Raw genomic sequence first — 18,406 nt, 5'->3', positions numbered from 1 at the left:
CTCTCCCAAATCTGCTCTCGAATCTTTCTCCTTCGCCTACTGCTGTGATCTCCAGTTAAACACAAACTTTACACAAAATTTACTGTGTGTGCGTGTGTGTGTGTTTGTGTTTGTGTGCATGCGTTTGGTGGAGAACTAATTTGAGGATGACCTCACGATCATAACCGCTCCAGCATGACATCACACCCGGGAGTCCATGATGAGGCTGCAAATTCAGCCGCTAACTAGGGGTGAAACACACCTTGGCTTTGGTGCGCTATAATTCTCCTCTTAAGCATCGTCTGGATGGGCATTGGTACTAGTAGTAGTAGTAGTAGTAATTAGGGGTGTTTGACTCCCAGGCTAAATGTTCTGCTACTTTCAATCACCCTTGTCCCCCGTCCCCACTACCTGATCCCCAATAACATCTCAAATTCATTACTGGCTTTGGATAACAAAATAAAATCTGGTTTTGTTTCATATTGCGGATTTCCATTATTTTTACCTTCTTGACATTTGAATACTTGAAGAAAAATCCATGAAATTGGAAATTTGAACGGGGTTGAAAGTGAAGACATGAGCGTTTATCACTGAGGGGCTATGAAGCAACGTGGAGTCACGCTTCCCGGACACATTTCATCACTTCAGCCGAGTCATGATATACAGCCGGGAAGTGCTGCTCCCTCTGCCCATCGTTCCCCAGAATTAATTGGCTTTTCTGAAAAAACAATTAACAGTAGCCCAATCACTGAACTCCAATATGTAATGATAGTGAGATATACTGCAGTCTGCCAGTGGTAACTTGCGTGTCTATGCCTGTGTGTGTCTGTGCCTGTGTGTATGTGTGTGTGTGTGTGTGTGTGTGTGTGTGTGTGTGTGTGTGTGTGTGTGTGTGTGTGTGTGTACTGTGCATGCATTCGTGCATGTGTGTGGATTATATTGTGTGTGCATTTATGTTTTTCTGTGCATGAGATTGCAAGCCTGCATATCAATGTGTGTTTATACAGTAAATGTGCATGCGTGTGTGTGTGTGTGTGTGTGTGTGTGTGTGTGTGTGTGTGTGTGTGTGTGTGTGTGTGTGTGTGTGTGTGTGTGTGTGTGTGTGTGCTGTGCTTGCATTTTGTGTGTGTATGTGCCTAGCAAATGTGTGTGTGTCTATGCATGTGTGCATACACAGCAGCTCATTTTGGACTATGATGAGGTGCAGGCAGGAGGAAGCCAGTGGTGAAAGGGTTTTCTCTAAACGGTTTGGAGGAGCGTCAAGTGGAACTGACTAGGGTGGGGGGGGGATGGAATTATCCAGGGGGAACACCCCATATCTCACACACGCACACACACACACACACCCCTCCACACCACAAATCACACACACAGACATATACACATATCACAATTAACTGTTTTCATGGTCAATCAAGCGGCTGGTAGTATGAGTGTATAATCAATTAATCAGATTCGCTGACAGGGTCAGTAGTAAACACCTTGCAGGTGTTCACTACCAGAATATGGTAGAAATGTTGCTATTGGCAGTGCAAAATCTTTGCTGCTATATCCTACGCATTCTGAGAAGCCAAACTGCTAATAATTGTATATGGTTGTTGTGGCAAATGTTATCCGTGCTGGTCTCATATACTCATGATCTGAAATGGTTGAAGTGTTTGGTTGGACGTCATCATGTCCTCACCTCTTGTCTGTCTCCCTTGTGTAAACCAAGGCCACTGCCAGGTTGAGTTTTTTCGTTTAGCCCATATACTCCCTAATCCTAATCTCTGTGGTCCAATATAAACAAAGACTCAATATTGTTTTCACGAAGCAACGGAGAAATATTGCAAATGTACCATTGCTCTGCTTTCAAATAGGGCTCCACTCTGGTCTATTTTGGATGCGTTCATAAAAATCATTGAAGGCAAAACAAATTAACTAAAGTGGTATGCGAGCTGACCTGGGAGTCACACTATCTATTCTAACTCACTCCATCTAGAGAGTTACGCTGCCTCCTCGTCATCTAATCACAAGCCTTTCAAAACACATGTCATCATTCCCGCCCGCGTCGCAGGTAATTGTGTGTAATGTACTTCATGTCTAAGCAAGAATGGAGACAAGTCTGCTAATGGGTTGGGGGTGACCTGTTTTGACAGAGAATCAAGCTTATCGGTTGAAAAACTATTTTTCTTTTACTGCAGGAGGGTGAAAGAGGATCGGTCGTGAACAAATGAAGCCGATGGATATAAAAAGTGTTGACTATAATATCAGTTACTTTGCAAAGCTGTTTACACATCTGAAATCGTGTTCTTCCGAGCCATGTAATTAAATGTATCATTCATCAAACTCTAATCCAATCCAAACCAAATGCCCTAATGTGTTAAAATAATTATTTAACAAATTGATGGATTTAATTTACGCCCGATAAATGTCACTTTTAGTCTCGACTGAATGCAAAATTCACTCAGTCAGAAAAGCTCTTTCTTTCTGAGTCCTGGAATGGATTCACCCGGGTTCACCCAGCAGGCTCAAATCGAAGTGAAAAACAAGTGTTGGAGGAGGGTAAAACTTGTAATTTTGAAGTACTCCATCTCCTCTCATGAGCCTCCTCATGTTTTAAACACAGTGCGCTAAGCAGCATAATGGAGGCCGGGTGTTTCCACCGCTTTTACTTCTCCGGGCCGGAGAAGTGCCTTTCACCGTAGTGCAGCAGACACCTTGTGAAGAGGTGTAAAACACTCTCAGAGTGGAAAATACCTATCTGGGTACGACCCCTCCCTGACTCAAAACACATTGACACCGACTGTAATATCCGACCCCCGCACAGAGACTGTTTGACTGTCAGTCAAACGTCAAAGGTAAACTGATCCCAAGCTAAATTTCGGTTGTGTTTGATTTGGTCCCATCATTATGAAAGGCCTCCTTCCTGTCCAAATACATAGGGATTTTTAGTAATTTCAAGCTTGTCAGTCACCCTGTTCTAATAACCAGCTGGATGTGTGAACAGAGAGGAGACGGCAGAGCCTCTCCCGGCTGCTATCGACCCTGCGACCCACCAGTACCTTATTTGATCGCTAAAGTCCCCCCCCCACTCCACTTCCTGTAGAAGAGGTGTGAGACCACCTCTCCCTTGGGAGCTAGAATCAAATCCCCAGACGGCCACGCCTAGCAGCAACACACTGCTTTCATCGCACTTACAAGAGAGAGCCGGCATTTTAATTATTACTTAACACGGCCTGCCTGGGCGCCCATGAAAAGGAAAGGGGATAAAAATGCAAAAAATAGAAGTGGAATAAAAAGACAGGGTGTGAAGAGGTTTCCAAATTGGACATGATTGTGTGATTTGCATAATGGACGTCTGGGAGCGAAGTACGTTTTGTAGGAAATGGGAGGGGAGGGGAGCTGTTGTTACTTTCGTAAATCACAGGCCTTCGCTGGTGTGTGGCTCCCAACTCCCTCTTAGCACACTCTGGATAAGGCTGGCTAATGGCTTAATGAGGTGATTATGTCCAAGCGCTTAATACAAAGCTACAGCATCCCCCCTGGTCCTGGTACTTAGTGTCTGTGTATGTGTGTGTGCACGCAATCATTTTCATGATTTCACAAGTTGAAGGAGATGGATCAATCGTGTGCCATAGCCAGTCGAGCAGTAGTCGTTGTGATCTGTCCATGACACACGCATGTACGGTACGTCTCGTCTCAGTCCCAATTCTTATTCTGGTGAACTTTGATGTTTTTTAACAGACCAATGTCCCCTTCTCTGTGCATTGGCTAGTTAGTTCACTGTGAGCATTGTTAGGGTAATGTGACTTTATCTGTATTTTTTGGTTGGTGCGTTAATCAGTGCATTCAATGAGACAAAGTAAATGCAAACTCTGTTCGTGACAGCAGGGAACTTCCTCATTATTCCTAACTTATTCATTATTCAAGCTAGGGCTGGCGCTACCATCGTGCATATGTAGGGTGTTCCTGGGGGAATGTACCACTTTGATGGGAAGGATTATTGGTGAATATATTAAACATGCAGAATTACATTGGGAGCTCTGAACGTGTTTATTATGAAAACACAAGTTTCATAAGATTAAGTTTAACGTTCTTTACTTAAGTATTGAGGGAATTCTGTAATTATATTTTCCAGTCAGCAGGCTTACTTGCCAAATATACCTAGCAAATGTTGGATGTTATTCTTCGACTGTTGGATTTGATTTATTTAATTAACTGGAACGTTTGTTTACATCTCACGTGTGATTTGAAATTGGCACACTTGCGATTTTGGTATCAATATAAATGAAAAATCGAAATATTTGGCACTCCTCACAGTGTTTGCTGGAGCTCCTTACATGTTGACGCTGGAAGCACCAGTGTTTCCAGTTCATTTCAAGCCATGCACTGGGCAGGATACTCCCCGGTGGGATGTCACAATACAATCGACTTTGAAATGGCTTGTGGGTCAAATCTTGCACAATCAAGATAACTTTAACATGAAATGAAACGCTAACGTGTTAATGAAAAACCATGGGAACACTGGAAGTTGGTCTGGTTTTGGAACAACCAGTCGTGTGTAGCCTCGCTGGTCCAGTCAGCTAACACCAGCTCAATATGGTTACATAGTGTATACCCACTCTATTTCATATCATATATCATCATATCATATAATTTCCTATCATATATAGACTGTATATGTGGTGTATAGAGTAGACCCAGGCTCAATAGGGTTACCTGTAGACAGTGTAGCAAGTATAGACCGTAAATAGACTGTAGTGTACATATCAACTGTATTCTATATTCAGACTAGTATGCATACTATACAAGTACTGGATATACATATGGGTTGGATGGCCACCATCTGGACTCCCAGACCTGTTTGCAAGCCAGACAGATTTATATTTAGCTGGGGCCTCAAACAAATGGCACACAAATATTCTCTAAGTGACTCATTGACTGCACAAACAATGAGAGAGAAAGGGAGAGGGAGAGGGGGAAATGGAGTGACAGGGGGAGAGAGAGAGGGTGAAATGGAGAGAGACAGAGGGAGAGAGGGGGAAAGGGAGAGAGAGGGGGAGAGAGACAGAGGGAGAGAGAGGGGAAAAGGGAGAGAGAGAGGGAGAGCTGGACGTCAGATGACATAGAATACATAAACAGGATACATGACAGTTCACTTCACTCGTCCGTTTGCTTCTGCTGTCCACAGCCTAAACCGCACGGAGGATATTCCTTCTCTCCCTTCTCTGGTTCTCTGTCCTGCCCTCGCTCTGTATCCACCCATCCTCATTATAACATGTCCTCCTCCCCCACAAACCAGTGTTGGGAACGTCAGCCTGGGAGTGAACACGTCGCTGACGTTCCCGCTGAAACACAACAACACGCTGAAGGTTAGTCTGGCACGCTGCTCTAAGCTTCATGATGTCATGATGTTTGTGCGCATCCAGGTATGTAACGGACGTATGTTAATGTTTGTAGGAGACCAACATTTTCCAGCAATTATTATATTGATAGAAAGATTGCGATAGATAGAGAGCGAGAGAGAGATACTTTTATCCCAAAGGATCCCAAAGTCGTTTAGCTACCAAAGGCTCAGAATGATGACAAGAGGTTAAAAGTAACAACAAAATACAAAGAGGAGCTAAGTAAAACACATTTTAACAAGGGCAGGTGTAGTTAAGAAGGTGGAAAAATATAATGAACCAATAACCAAAAATGATGTTGCAATTTTGGCATGAACAGAAGAAACAGTATTTCCACCATAATATTAAGGCTGTGTGTGTGTGTGTGTGTGTGTGTGTGTGTGTGTGTGTGCGTGCACGCGGCCATGAAGCCCTGGATCCAGCGGGCAACAGATTCATTTATTTAAGCTCAAGCGGTTTCACTCCGATAAGCCCCCCGCTCCTCGTTGCTCATTCCCAATCAGAGGCGCCACCCTGCCAGCTTCCTGGATGTCTGATGCACAACAAGAACATTTCTCTCTCTCTCTCTCTCATTTCTCTCTTTCTCCCTCTCTCTTGCTCTCTCTCTCTTTCTCCCTCTCTCTCTTTTCTTTATCTCTCTCTCTTTCTCGCTCTCTCTCTCTTCTTTATCTCTCTCTCGTTCTCTCTCTCTCTTTCTTTATCTCGCTCTCTTTTTCTCCCTCTCTCTCTCTCTCTCTCTTCTTTATCTCTCTTTCTCTCTCTCGCTCGCTCTCTCTCTCCCTCTCTCTCTTTCTCTCTCTCCCTCTCTCTCTTTCTCCCTCTCTCTCTCTCTCTCTCTCTCTCTCTCTCTCTCTCTCTCTCTCTCTCTCGCTCTCTCTCTCTCTCTCTCTCCTTTATCTCTCTCTCTGGCGGTGGGAAAGAGTTGGCTAAGCCCATCAGGCCCGCTGGTCGGGGGTCTCGTGTTTAGTCCGCCGCCCGCTGTAACCGCCTTGGGGAGGCGGGAGGCGAACAGGCGTCCCACCTCTGCGCCGCGATAACGACGGCCGCACCCACGCCTGCAGACCCGCAGCAGGGCAGAGATCGCTGTTGGTGGGTGTACGATTGTTCACACTGAAAGGTGTGAGCGGTAAATGGATTCACCCATTCATGCAGACGTTCACATACCGACGGCGATGTCCGCCATGCAGGGCGACAGCCAGCATGTCCGGAGCAGTCAGGGTGAGGTACTCGTCTCGCTCAGGGGACACCTCGACACTCGGCTAGGAGGAGCCGGGGATCCAACCAGCAACCTTCCAGGTTACCAGCCAACCCGCTCTACCTCCTGAGCCGCAGGCCGCAGGCTGTGTGAGGAAATTTGAGTATGTAACCATATTTGAGTATTCAACAGAGTCCTCCGCGCTCTCTCCAGCTGTATCGTTTTCTGGCGGTGCCAGAAGGAGGCCGGGGGGGGGGGGTTTGGCCGGCTGGCTCGGTGGCGGTGTGGGGGACGTGTGAGGGTGTCTGATTGTGTTTAGACCGGGTCAGGGCTCCTCCAGTGGTTATTAAACTGCAGAACGATGCCACTGCTGGGATCAGCGGAGAGGAATCACACACGACATTTAGATACACCAACGCATGCATGTGCGCAAACACCCATGCGGGTGTGCACACATGAACACAGGTACACAACCACGTGCCTGTGCAGACACAGATCCCCCCCACACACACACACACACACACTATGCTGATGGCAACTAGTCTTTGCTATGCAAACCATATTTATAGGTGTGATCCATAAATGTGTATGGAATGCCTTGGTCTCCCATTCCTATTGGAGTTTCAAGGGTGTTTTATAGCTTAATTCACTTAGATTGCATCTTGTCAAGGCCTTTCGCATGCAGTCGTAGCTCAGCGTTTGTAATCATGAACCGTAGCTTGTAAATTGTGTTGCGTTGGTTGAATTTGTCTGAAGGCTAAGTGTAACTTATATTATTTATATTATTATTATATTTAACTTATATTATTTAGATATAAAATCTATTGTTTAGTCAGCAGTGGGTCTTCCAAAACGTCATCGCTGCATTGCTGATTTAGGGACAAAGCCCCCTCAAAGGCTAGGATATACGATGACCACGCACAAAGTTAAAAATATTGAACTCAATTTTATGTTGCCTGATCTTTTACAACCTAGCCAAGAAACACGGCTCGCGGGAAGAGGAAATGGGGCTTTCTTCTTGGCACGGAATCAAGCACTTCCATAATGCCTTCAACTAATACTGCAAATCATAATAAGTTTATGGATTCTTTTCTCCTTTTTTCCTTCTTGATGATGGCCATTAAGGAATGAATCAAGTTTAGAGGCGTTAGTTATGCCTGGTGCCGTGAAGCAGCTCAGTGGAGAGATAGAGACACCAAAAACAGCCATGGTGCTCCTACCGTTGGTCCAAATCCACACAAAGACAGACCCCCACCCCCCCCCCGATGTCGGCAGAGCCCCCAGCCTCCACCACGCTCCCTCTATCTCCCCTCCAGAGCATACTTAGAGCAGCCACGCCCTCTGCGGCGCGTGGTTTAGAAGCAGCTTTTGTTATGTAAAAAGATCCATAATATTATGATGACGGCCGGAAATTATTCCATACGTCGACTGTAATACCCGTGGATCTCAGCGCTGAGTCATGGATTGTAAAACACATTCCGTGCACATTTAAAGTTTGACTGCTCGTCAAAGTGCCAACTCGTTCCATGTGATGCGTCAGCGGGGGGTCACATGGTGGCAGGGTTTAAAATGGGAAAAGCTGCGGCTGTTGACATCCAAACGATCCACGCCGCATGCGGCCCAGAGTGTGAGGTGGCTGTAGGTTATGACACATCTCACCATGTCATGCCAGAGACATTTGAAGGTATTTCATTGATGTATTTCATCGGGCTGTGATTGTGCATTATGTGGTTCGTTAACCCATCTCCCTCAATATCTTGCGTGCACCCATCCCTGCGAGAGCTAAAAGGGGCAAGAGTTTGGTGAACACACGAGCACACGCCTTCACATGAGAGAGTAACGACCCAGGCCTATGTAGTTTGGTAGGTTCTAGGCCCCAGACACAATGGCTGTGGAGTTGTTTGTTTGAGGTGCTACACAAGTGAAGGCCTTCATTGTTCAGTAGAATTAAAGGGTTGGATATAACAATAATAATTTGAACAATGACATTTACCTTTTTAGTTGTATAATTATATGAAAGGACGAATAATTACACATCAGGCAGCTGAGATCTCTTGAATGGCAATGAGTGTCCCGCATAACTCGTAGAATTGTATTGATTTGTTCAAGAGACGTCTAATATACGTGGTCTCAGAAAGAACTGGGACACACTGATATCTATGATCATGACAACAGTCTGTTGTTCAATATTTCCTCTTTTTTGCTGCCTAATTTCAAAACCAGCAAACTCTACGCCACCTCCAGATCTAATCTTCCCAATCATCGCCGACATCAAATGGCAGTAAGGAAAGATCGGGAACTCTACCAACGCACCTCGTCGGAGAATAAGGAAGCGGGGTAGGAGATGTGGAGTACGCGAGTGAGTGAGGCGGCATCTGTCGCGTGTTCCTTTGCCCTCTATCATCCTTGCTAACATGCAGTCCCTCCGAGTCTGAATTACAAGCCCATGTCCGATACCAACATGAATTCAAAGAAGCCTGTATCCTGGCCCTGACAGAAACATGGCCAGACATTGCATTGGATGGTTTTGGTGCGTCTCTACGCTTGGATCGGGTTGCAGCGACCACTGGCAAGTCACGAGGGGCCGGGGGGGTGTGCCTGTACATAAATGAGCGCTGGTGCAAAACAACACTAGTGAGAGAAAAGCTGTGCACAAAAGACATTGAACTGCGCTCAGTCTCCATGCGCCCCTTCTATCTACCATGGGAATTCCCGCAGATTTTCTAACCCTCTTTACATTCACCCGAAGACGAACGAAAGCACTGCCATAGAATTAATCCATAGCGCTGTTCAGAAACTACAGGTAGTGTCCCCCGATGCCCTAAACCTAATTTTAGGTGACTTCAATCACTGTTCTTTGGACAAAATTCTAAAATGTTTTTATAAATATGTGTCCTGCCCAACCAGAAACGGGAAGATTCTTGATCAGTGTTACGGCTCCATCAAAGGTGCCTATAAATCTGTCCCTCTCCCTCCCCTGGGTTCTGCCGATCACACAGTTTGCATACAAACTCAACAGAGGGGTCCATGATGCAACTGTAACAGTACTCAACCTCATCCTGAGCACCTTGAGGGCAACAAAAAACATGCCAGACTACTGTAGAAGCTCTTGCATCAGTTCCGTCTGGAGGCCAACCTTGTGGGCTGGATATTAAGGAGACTTTCTCATAAATAGATCCCAGCGAGTGAGCGTAAATGGTCACCTCTCTGACTTGGCCCTCACATCAACTGGCTCCCCACAGGGGTGTGTTCTCTCCCCCCTCCTCTACATTCTGTACACCAATGACTGTTGCTCTGTGACTGATGACCGACACATTGTGAAGTTTGCTGATGATACGGTTATTGTCAGCTTACTGAACAACGAGGAAACTTCACACGGTCCGGTCATCGACCACTTTGCAACATGGTGTCAGGATGCCTCTCTTGAACTCAATGCCTCAAAGACTAAGGACATGTGTATTGACTTTAGGTGTAATGTCATTAACACTGTTAAAACTAATATAAATGGTCAGGAAATAGAGGTTGTTAAATAGTACAAATATTTAGGATCCATTATTGATGACAAGCTGTGTTTTGAGCCAAATGCTAGTTTGCTTTGTAAGAAAGGCCAGCAGCACCTGTATTGCCCTAGGCAGCTGGCCAAGTTTAATGTGGACCCTGAGGACCCTTTTCTATAGGTCCTTTGTTGAGTCAATTGTCACCTTCTCCTTAATCTGCTGGTATGGGTCTATTACCGTAAAAAAAAACTTCTAAGCAGAAAGGCCTGAAGGAACTTTATCAGAAGCAGATGCTAAAAACAGATATAAACACTCTTTTGTACCCGCAGCCACTCTACTTCTAAATTCTATAAAGAACCATAGATAACACCTTTCACTCCTTCCAACACGTTTGGATATGGTGAGCCTCGGCCCCCCGCCTTTTTTTATTTTTTATATCCACTATTTTTTATATGGACTACTATTTATTGATTGTTTAGTGTTTAAATTGTGTGTGATTTGTATACTATCTGCTGCACAACAAATTACCCCATTGGGGGACAATTTTTTCGTATTTTCAACTTGAGTTTGAGAGGCGTTTCATATATTTGGTATAGGCCTACTTAATATATTATATATAATACATACATGCAGCTGGGCTTCGCTGTCCCATGTGTATATTTCATCTTTGATCATCTTTTTTTCTTGTTTTGATGTGCGCTTGCATCCTGAGTCCGGCGACCGGTTTGTGTCGTGGCGGAGCCCACTATCCAGCCTGCTTTCTCTCTATATCTCTCTATGTATCTAACTCTCCCAAATCTAATTCACTGGCAATGCAGTTTAAATATTAAACAAAGGAAAAATAACAATGTCGGCCTGGTAAAATATAAAACGTTAAATATTACATCCTAAAAAGTAAGTTATAAAGTTATAAGCTATTAAAAAGTTTATAAAAGTGAAATATTGAGCCGCAGGGATGTACAATATATATTTTATCTACCATATAGTCTCTCACTTAGTAGTCTCTCTCTCTCTCTTCCTCTCTCTCGCTCTCTCTCTCTTCCTCTCTCACTCTACCTCTCTCTCTCTCTCTCTCTCTCTCTCTCTGCAAATCTCATGTCTGGCAAAGAAAAAGACCATTAACATTCAAGTCATTAAAACTGATCATTAAAACTGAAGAAATAACTGTGTTTGTCTTCAAAGGACTCCCCTATTACTTATGATGACATATGTTGGAATCTCCTGGCGCCTCCTTTAGATGATTACTGGCACTTTGTTTACTCGTCAACAGCGTTCTGTGTTTGTACCAATGTGTTGACTACATAAATATTGTCTTGGACCAGGAGTTGAGTTCATAATCTACATAAATTGGATCAAATCTCATGTCCAGAAAATGTAAATTGACAGCACTACACTTTGAATAAATTAGAATAATATATAAACTAATAAAACACAGCCAAATATTTTCCCCGCCAAGGATTCAGTGTAATCTACACAACTTTGTGAGCATTGCTCTTCTTTCACTATAATATTGTTAGAATTATTAAAACAAATCCTATCCTGAATAAACCGTGAATCTTAATTCTTTGTATTATTAGTATTGTGCTAGTTACATCAAAATTGAGTCAAGATAACTTCCTCTAGAGCTGAAAAAGATATGCAACAATGGAACCATTTACAACCAATCATATCATAACATCATGTTCCCATCTAAATCCTGGCAACGAGCTAGACAGCTAAAAGCTAGACAGCTAGTAAGCATTGTATGTTTTACTGTTCAATAAAATATTTGAATCAATGTCCAACTAACTACTTTTGTACGACGATATAATGTCCCAGAAATAATTGTGATAATCAATATCATTGTCATTTTAAGACCATGTTTTACCACTGGTATAATGATATTAAAAGAGTGGAACAAAGGAACTACACCCTTTCAAAGAGCAATTAAGTTGGAATGTCAATATTTCTTTCTTATTTCCTGCCAGAAATTAAAACTTTTTGGCTTGAATTATGTCAGTCCTTTGCAAAAATACCTATCAAAACCCAACTTTTGGCCTTGTGTAACACGTTATCTTCCCCTGTTGCTGTTTGCTCTGTCTACTCTGACACAGAGCGCAGGCGAGAGGACAGACGCTGTGCTAAGATGTCGGTGACATTTATTCTTACGGTCCTATCTGGCACGAACAAATAAACTGAACATTAGCATGAAAAACTGAAATCGGACAAACATCCGACATCGCATCAACTATTGACATTAGTTACGATGCAAATATGCGACAGTATCCAATAAGAATGGCACCGGTAAAAGACAGAAAGGTTTTTTTGAAAGGTCTTGATGACAATTAAATGGTACACCTAAAGTGAAATGTTGGGAAATACTGTAGAGGAATCAATTCTCTTGGACTTGACACTTTTAAGCCAATGGTTTTTTTTATTAGTGTGTGTCTTTGGAGCGCTTTTTAATGCATCCATGTGCGGCGGCGTTGGTTTTAGAGGGAGTTTTATGGAGTGAATTTAGTGCCAATATTACTTAACCCTATTTAAAAAATCCACACATATAAATAACATTGTGTGACGTGAAAACATAAACTCTACACTTGAGTTGTGAACAGCAAATCATAGCACATCTGTAAATATGTACCCACAAATGCGCAATGCCGTGGCTTACAACTGTGAAACCTTTGCTTTGAGTTGCAGTTCTGCTTTCTTGCATTTGTCAATCTCATCTTTTGGACACAAAATGCTCTGGAGACACAAATCTTTTTGGCACTATAAAGAATCCACAAATGTATCAATAAGGTTTCTTAAAGCCAATCAGAACATACGTCTTGCAAATTCCAATTAGCCAGAGGCATTTAGAGACTACACCAGCAGCAGCATGAGGATGTTAATTGGGTTACATTTGGAAATCCAATGCAAATAAATGGAATTAAAATGATCACTCACATAATCACATTGATCTTTTACTTGCATGTGCAGACTGCAGTTGAAAAGGTTACATTTAATCACACCAAAAAAGGACACATTAAACCATATATATATTTATTTTTTAAAGGTCTCTTTTTACCATGCACTTATTAACTGCAATGAATTCATTAAATACATATCTAATAAACTTGTGAACATGAATAGCATGTCAAACTGTTTGTCTGTGCCCTCTACTCCATGTTGCCCTGCATATAGTCTCCACCACAGTTCTCCGTGGGGCATGGTTGAGGCTTCTATCGACCCTGAGAAAGGAGAACGGATGTTCGGTTTCCCCACTGACACGGTAAGGAGAAACGAATGGTTGGCTGAAAACAGCATGAGCAATCTGAATATGATCCAAGATTACATTGACAAAAACATATGTGCGGTAATCATATTCAAACAGGCATTTTTTTCACTGAAAAGACAACACCGTTGGGAGGCTAAATGTTTGGTTTATTAAAAATGAGTCAGAGGAAAAGGCTCATTAGGTGCAGGCTGAGGGGGCTGTCTCATTGCATTCCTCAGGCTCCATTGAATGTGGTTCTCATGCTGAAAGAGAGAGAGGGGGAGAGTGAGAAAAGGATAGAGGCAAAACGGTTACACACCTATATATGCTTGGACAGTAAATGATGGTCATTGTTCCCCAACTTAAGTCATGGATTGGTTACTGACTGAAGTTGCATAAAGTTGTTGGTTGTTACTAATATACACTAGCAAGATGACCTGCATAATACAGTAATATCATAATTTTTAGTATTTAGTATAGTTTAATATGATTACTGATAGAATACATTAGTATAACAAATATAAAAAATAATAGCAATATAATAAAGACATGTTATTGTCAACAGAATCACAAAGCCTAAAACCCATACGTTAAGATGTAATTTACAGTCTCAAATATGGACTCTAAATCCATCACATATGCATCACGTCACAAAAAATAGCACTCTTCCTTATTATTGTGTAACGTTTGATTTTATATATATATATATATATATATATATATATATATATATATATGCTTATTTCACCACCTGGATTCACTACTATACAATCACACAACGTTATATTAAACTAACATTGAAGCCTTTTTCTCTAATAACACAAAGTTGGATGAAATGGCATTCAAATAAGAGAATTTACAATTAAAAGGTTGTTGGAGGTTAAAGTGTTGCTTACTTTATCCAGTATGTTTACGCTAACCTAATCTGTTACCTGTTAACGTTCTCTAAATTGACTGATTCATTGGGGATAATCAACAGTATTTAAACATCTTACAATTACCTCTTAGAAGTGCATCACAAACGGTCCATTGTGCTGCAGCTCCATTGTGTTGATAGATCCATGGCTCTGGCTGATTGGATAACTGTTCATATTGGCTATAAGAAACCTGGCCTATGATTGGTGATTGATTTTCTTCGTAGTTGCGGAAAATCAGGGCCAGAACTATTTATGAATCCACAGCAGTTTATATCCACAATAAGGTTGACAAAAGCACGAAAGCAGAACCACAATTCCCAAAAAAGGATTCACAGTTGTAACATTGTGTAGTTTTGGATATATATTCATGTGAATATGAATTGCTGTTCACAAATCTAAACTAACAAGTGTATCATTTATCTTTTCGCGTCCCAAAACTTTATTTACATGTGGGGATTTTTTTTTAGTTATTGCCGCTAAATTCATTCCATATACTTTCCCAGTTCGATAATATAAAGTAGATTATCACTCTTTCGGAGAAAGTCGATATTCAAAACAAAACTGTTGTTATTCAACTTCACACCATTATGTCAAAAGCCACCTGTATTCACGTACCACAGTTAGTCCTGTGGCGATAAGCAATAAATCAATTAATCGCACGATAAATTAAAATGAGACGATAATTTTTCCGTCCGCGATAAATAAGCTTTTTTTTTTTTTTTTTTCTCGTGTCTAAAGCATAAAAAAATGCTCTCAAAACGGCAATATTATTTCTTATCGCAATAATTTCTGGGACAATTTATCGCCCAGCAAAATTTGTTATCGTGACAGGCCTAACCACAGTGCCCGTAGAGATTGACTGATAGCACTTACTGCTAATTGTAATTATAAATCAGTGTATGTAGTTTAACATTATGGATGCAATACTGTGTGTTAAGAATCGTGAATAGGCTATTATGTAGACCTATCTCGCCATGTCCTACAACATTTAAAGAGTCCCTGGCGCCTACGACAAAGACAACTGCTTGTGATTGTTTCAACAGATTTATGCACAGGCTAGAGCTCTCAAAAGTCGACCTTAGGGACTTCACAATGAATGTCGCTTTATCGCAATAACGGAAAAACAGCATTTCCGTTTTATTATTGAAGTGGGAAGAAATCGCAATAAAAAATCCCGTTCAATGTTAAATTACCTTCATGTGAACCAACAATCGGTAACACAACATGTTAACACAATGCGTAATATCGATCTCAGAAAAAATTATCGAGCCCATATTCATAAATCGGATGATAAGTCAATAATGTAATTATCCTGACCTACCCACTGTAAACAGGGCATACTTAATGCTTGATACACAGGGCAATAAACCATTTTTTTCACTAACATTAGCTTAATTTCTTCATAGCAGGAGCTCAGTGGAATAACGAGCCTCTGCTCAACATTTCCCTCTTTGATATTAACGGTTATTAGCAATAAACCAAAATATTTTGGCTCTAAAACACTTGCCCCGTGACCTGTGAATAGACCGCGTCCCTCCCAGATGTTTCGGTTCTTTTTATCGTCATGCAGCACAAACCATACTTTATATTCCCTGCTGGCTTCTCCTCTGATGCTCTATTCCCTCTAGTGAAGCGTTCACAGACCGATCACCCAGGCTGATTACATCACACATCACATACACCAGCTGGGAACACACACACACACACACACACACACCTTCACAGACAGACGCACAGACCACACAAACATAAACAAATGCATATTCAATGCTAAAAATCAGCGCACACCTTCACAAAGAGATACACACACACACACACACACACACACACACACACACACACGCAGACCCAATCAGAAGCCTTTGGAGGCACGGATGCATGCAATGACTGACACATGTGAACACATCTGCACACAAAAACACATGCACACACACACACGCACACACACACACTCAGACACCTCTCCTATGTTCCTTCTCTCAACTCTCACAACAATCACAAACAGCCACTCTCACACACACAGACATACACACATTCACAGTCACACCCGTGCTAGGTTGCACGCACACACACGCACACGCACACACACACACACACACACACACACACACACACACACACACACACACACACACACACACACACACCACTACTGCAAACAAAAGCAATGTTTGAAGAGGTCCCTCAGAAGAGACCCCATCTCTACCCAACACAAAGAAGCACACTAACCACCACCAAATCAATGACATGCTTTGGGGCCATTTGATTTCAACTGCTCTGGCACGACAAGACTTCAACTCCCTGAAGAAATCCATGTTAAACCCCCATATCCTCAAGCCTGTACCGGGCATATTGTATCTGTGTAATGCTTATCTTATGTTATGCATAGTTTAGAGGCATATACTATACACTTGACATTTTAGCACTTATAAGGGTCATTCATAATGTAGTATAGTTTCAATATTATAGCATATACTGTAAACAATGTCTAAGACCAAAGAAAATGTATCTACATTTTTACTACTCCTAGTGAGACATATTTTCTCTTTCATTTGTACCTCTTCTTTATTCGACATGTCTTGTGCTTTTTGCCCCGAGAATTCCCCATGTGGGATTAATAAAGTTATATCTTATCTCAAGTATTTTGTGAGTATGAAGGACTCAGACTGGGGCTGTGTGCAGTCTGACAGGGCGTGGAAACGCTACAGACACAAGTATTGAGTGCTGGCTATTGTCAATACCTGACGCTTTTCCTTCTAACCGAGCGCCTTAAAAGCCTCTGAAACAATCTTTTCTGAAAACAAGCTCTTTGCTCAGCGGTGTCCGACTGCCGTGGATCGATACTGGCCTCATCCATCTGCGATGTGAACCATTGCTGGAGCGGCTGAGCCCTGAGTGTGTAAGAGAAACCAACCGCGGGGAAGTAATGGGTAAGGATGTTGCGTTCGAAGGCCAACGCGGGATTCAGTCTGTCATATACCAGGGGGGGCGGCAGGTGAGGCTGTTTTATAAGGATATACACATTAGGGGAGATAATGTGAGGGACATGAGTGAGTGAACACACACACAAACACAAAAGGATTGTCTACAGACATTTGTAGAGGTCTATACACACACACACACACACACACGAAAAGGATTGTCTACTACTACAGAAATCCTTAGAGCTGTACACACACACACACACACACACACACACACACACACACACACACACACACACACACACTCAAGATGATTGTATAAAGACCATCATAGAGGTTCACACACACACACACACACACACACACACACACACACATAAAAAGGAGAGGTATACACACATAAAGGTATACACACACACACACACACACACACACACACACAAAGGAGAGGTATACACACAAAGGTACACACACACACACACACACACACACACACACACACACACACACACACACACACACACACACACACACACACACACACACACAAATAAAACGTCCCCATCACTCACTTAAACCCACAATAAAACAATCCAAGCATGAGTTCAAACACTATTCTGTGCCTCTCCTGTGCTTCCAACAGCGCGTGACAAAACGAGTGCCGGGCGTCCTGAGAGACCAGATCAAACAGCGGTCAGACAGGGCATTGGCACGCACGCAGCGGGCCGCCGCCGCCGCGGTGTGCACGACGCGGAGGGTTGACTTGTCATGGGGCCCGTCAACACACATCTCTGTGTGTATAGTCGGCCTCTCCCGGGGAAACTCTTCCCTTGCACAGGCGCTGGTGACAGTGCAGCTTAAAGTGATATGAGTAGTTGTGAATATTTGCAAACAAAACAAAAGTAATGGATAAACAATGTATCACTGGCGAATGCTTGAATGTTTGTCGTCGTCTTAATTATTCTCGGGGAGAGGGTCCGTAAACAAGGCCATTGTCATTAGCAGCAGACAGCAAATCCACGTTGCGTGTTGTCAGTGTAATAATGAAGTTGTTTGAACATAAGTTACGGGCCGTTGCCCCTCCGGTCCATTCGCTAATTGTCTAAAATGGGGGAATTATTCAGAATGAAAAAGCAAACAATACAACAGCAATGGGGAGATGTCTTACAATTGGCACCCAAGCATGTCATGAACCCTAAGACAATGGTGCTTAACTCTAATCCCCTCTCTCTCCCCCCTCTCTCTCTCTCTCTCTCTCTCTCTCTCTCT

At 42.6% G+C, this 18,406-nt stretch overlaps 1 protein-coding gene across 1 annotated transcript in view; it reads right to left on the bottom strand.

Annotated features, from left to right (window-relative positions):
* The window catches only part of LOC311363307 (leucine-rich repeat transmembrane neuronal protein 4-like), a gene marked incomplete at both ends in the record, with an annotated part of 72,802 nt that overhangs the window by 14,775 nt on the left and 39,621 nt on the right, over window positions 1-18,406 (bottom strand). The gene's annotated exons all lie outside the window — the stretch shown is intronic.

Source organism: Micromesistius poutassou, assembly GCF_964030765.1.
Source record: "Micromesistius poutassou genome assembly, chromosome: 18".
NCBI classification, from domain to species: Eukaryota; Metazoa; Chordata; class Actinopteri; order Gadiformes; family Gadidae; genus Micromesistius; species Micromesistius poutassou.
Note: the sequence above shows the minus strand (reverse complement) of the source record. Positions and strands in the feature narration are given on the sequence as shown.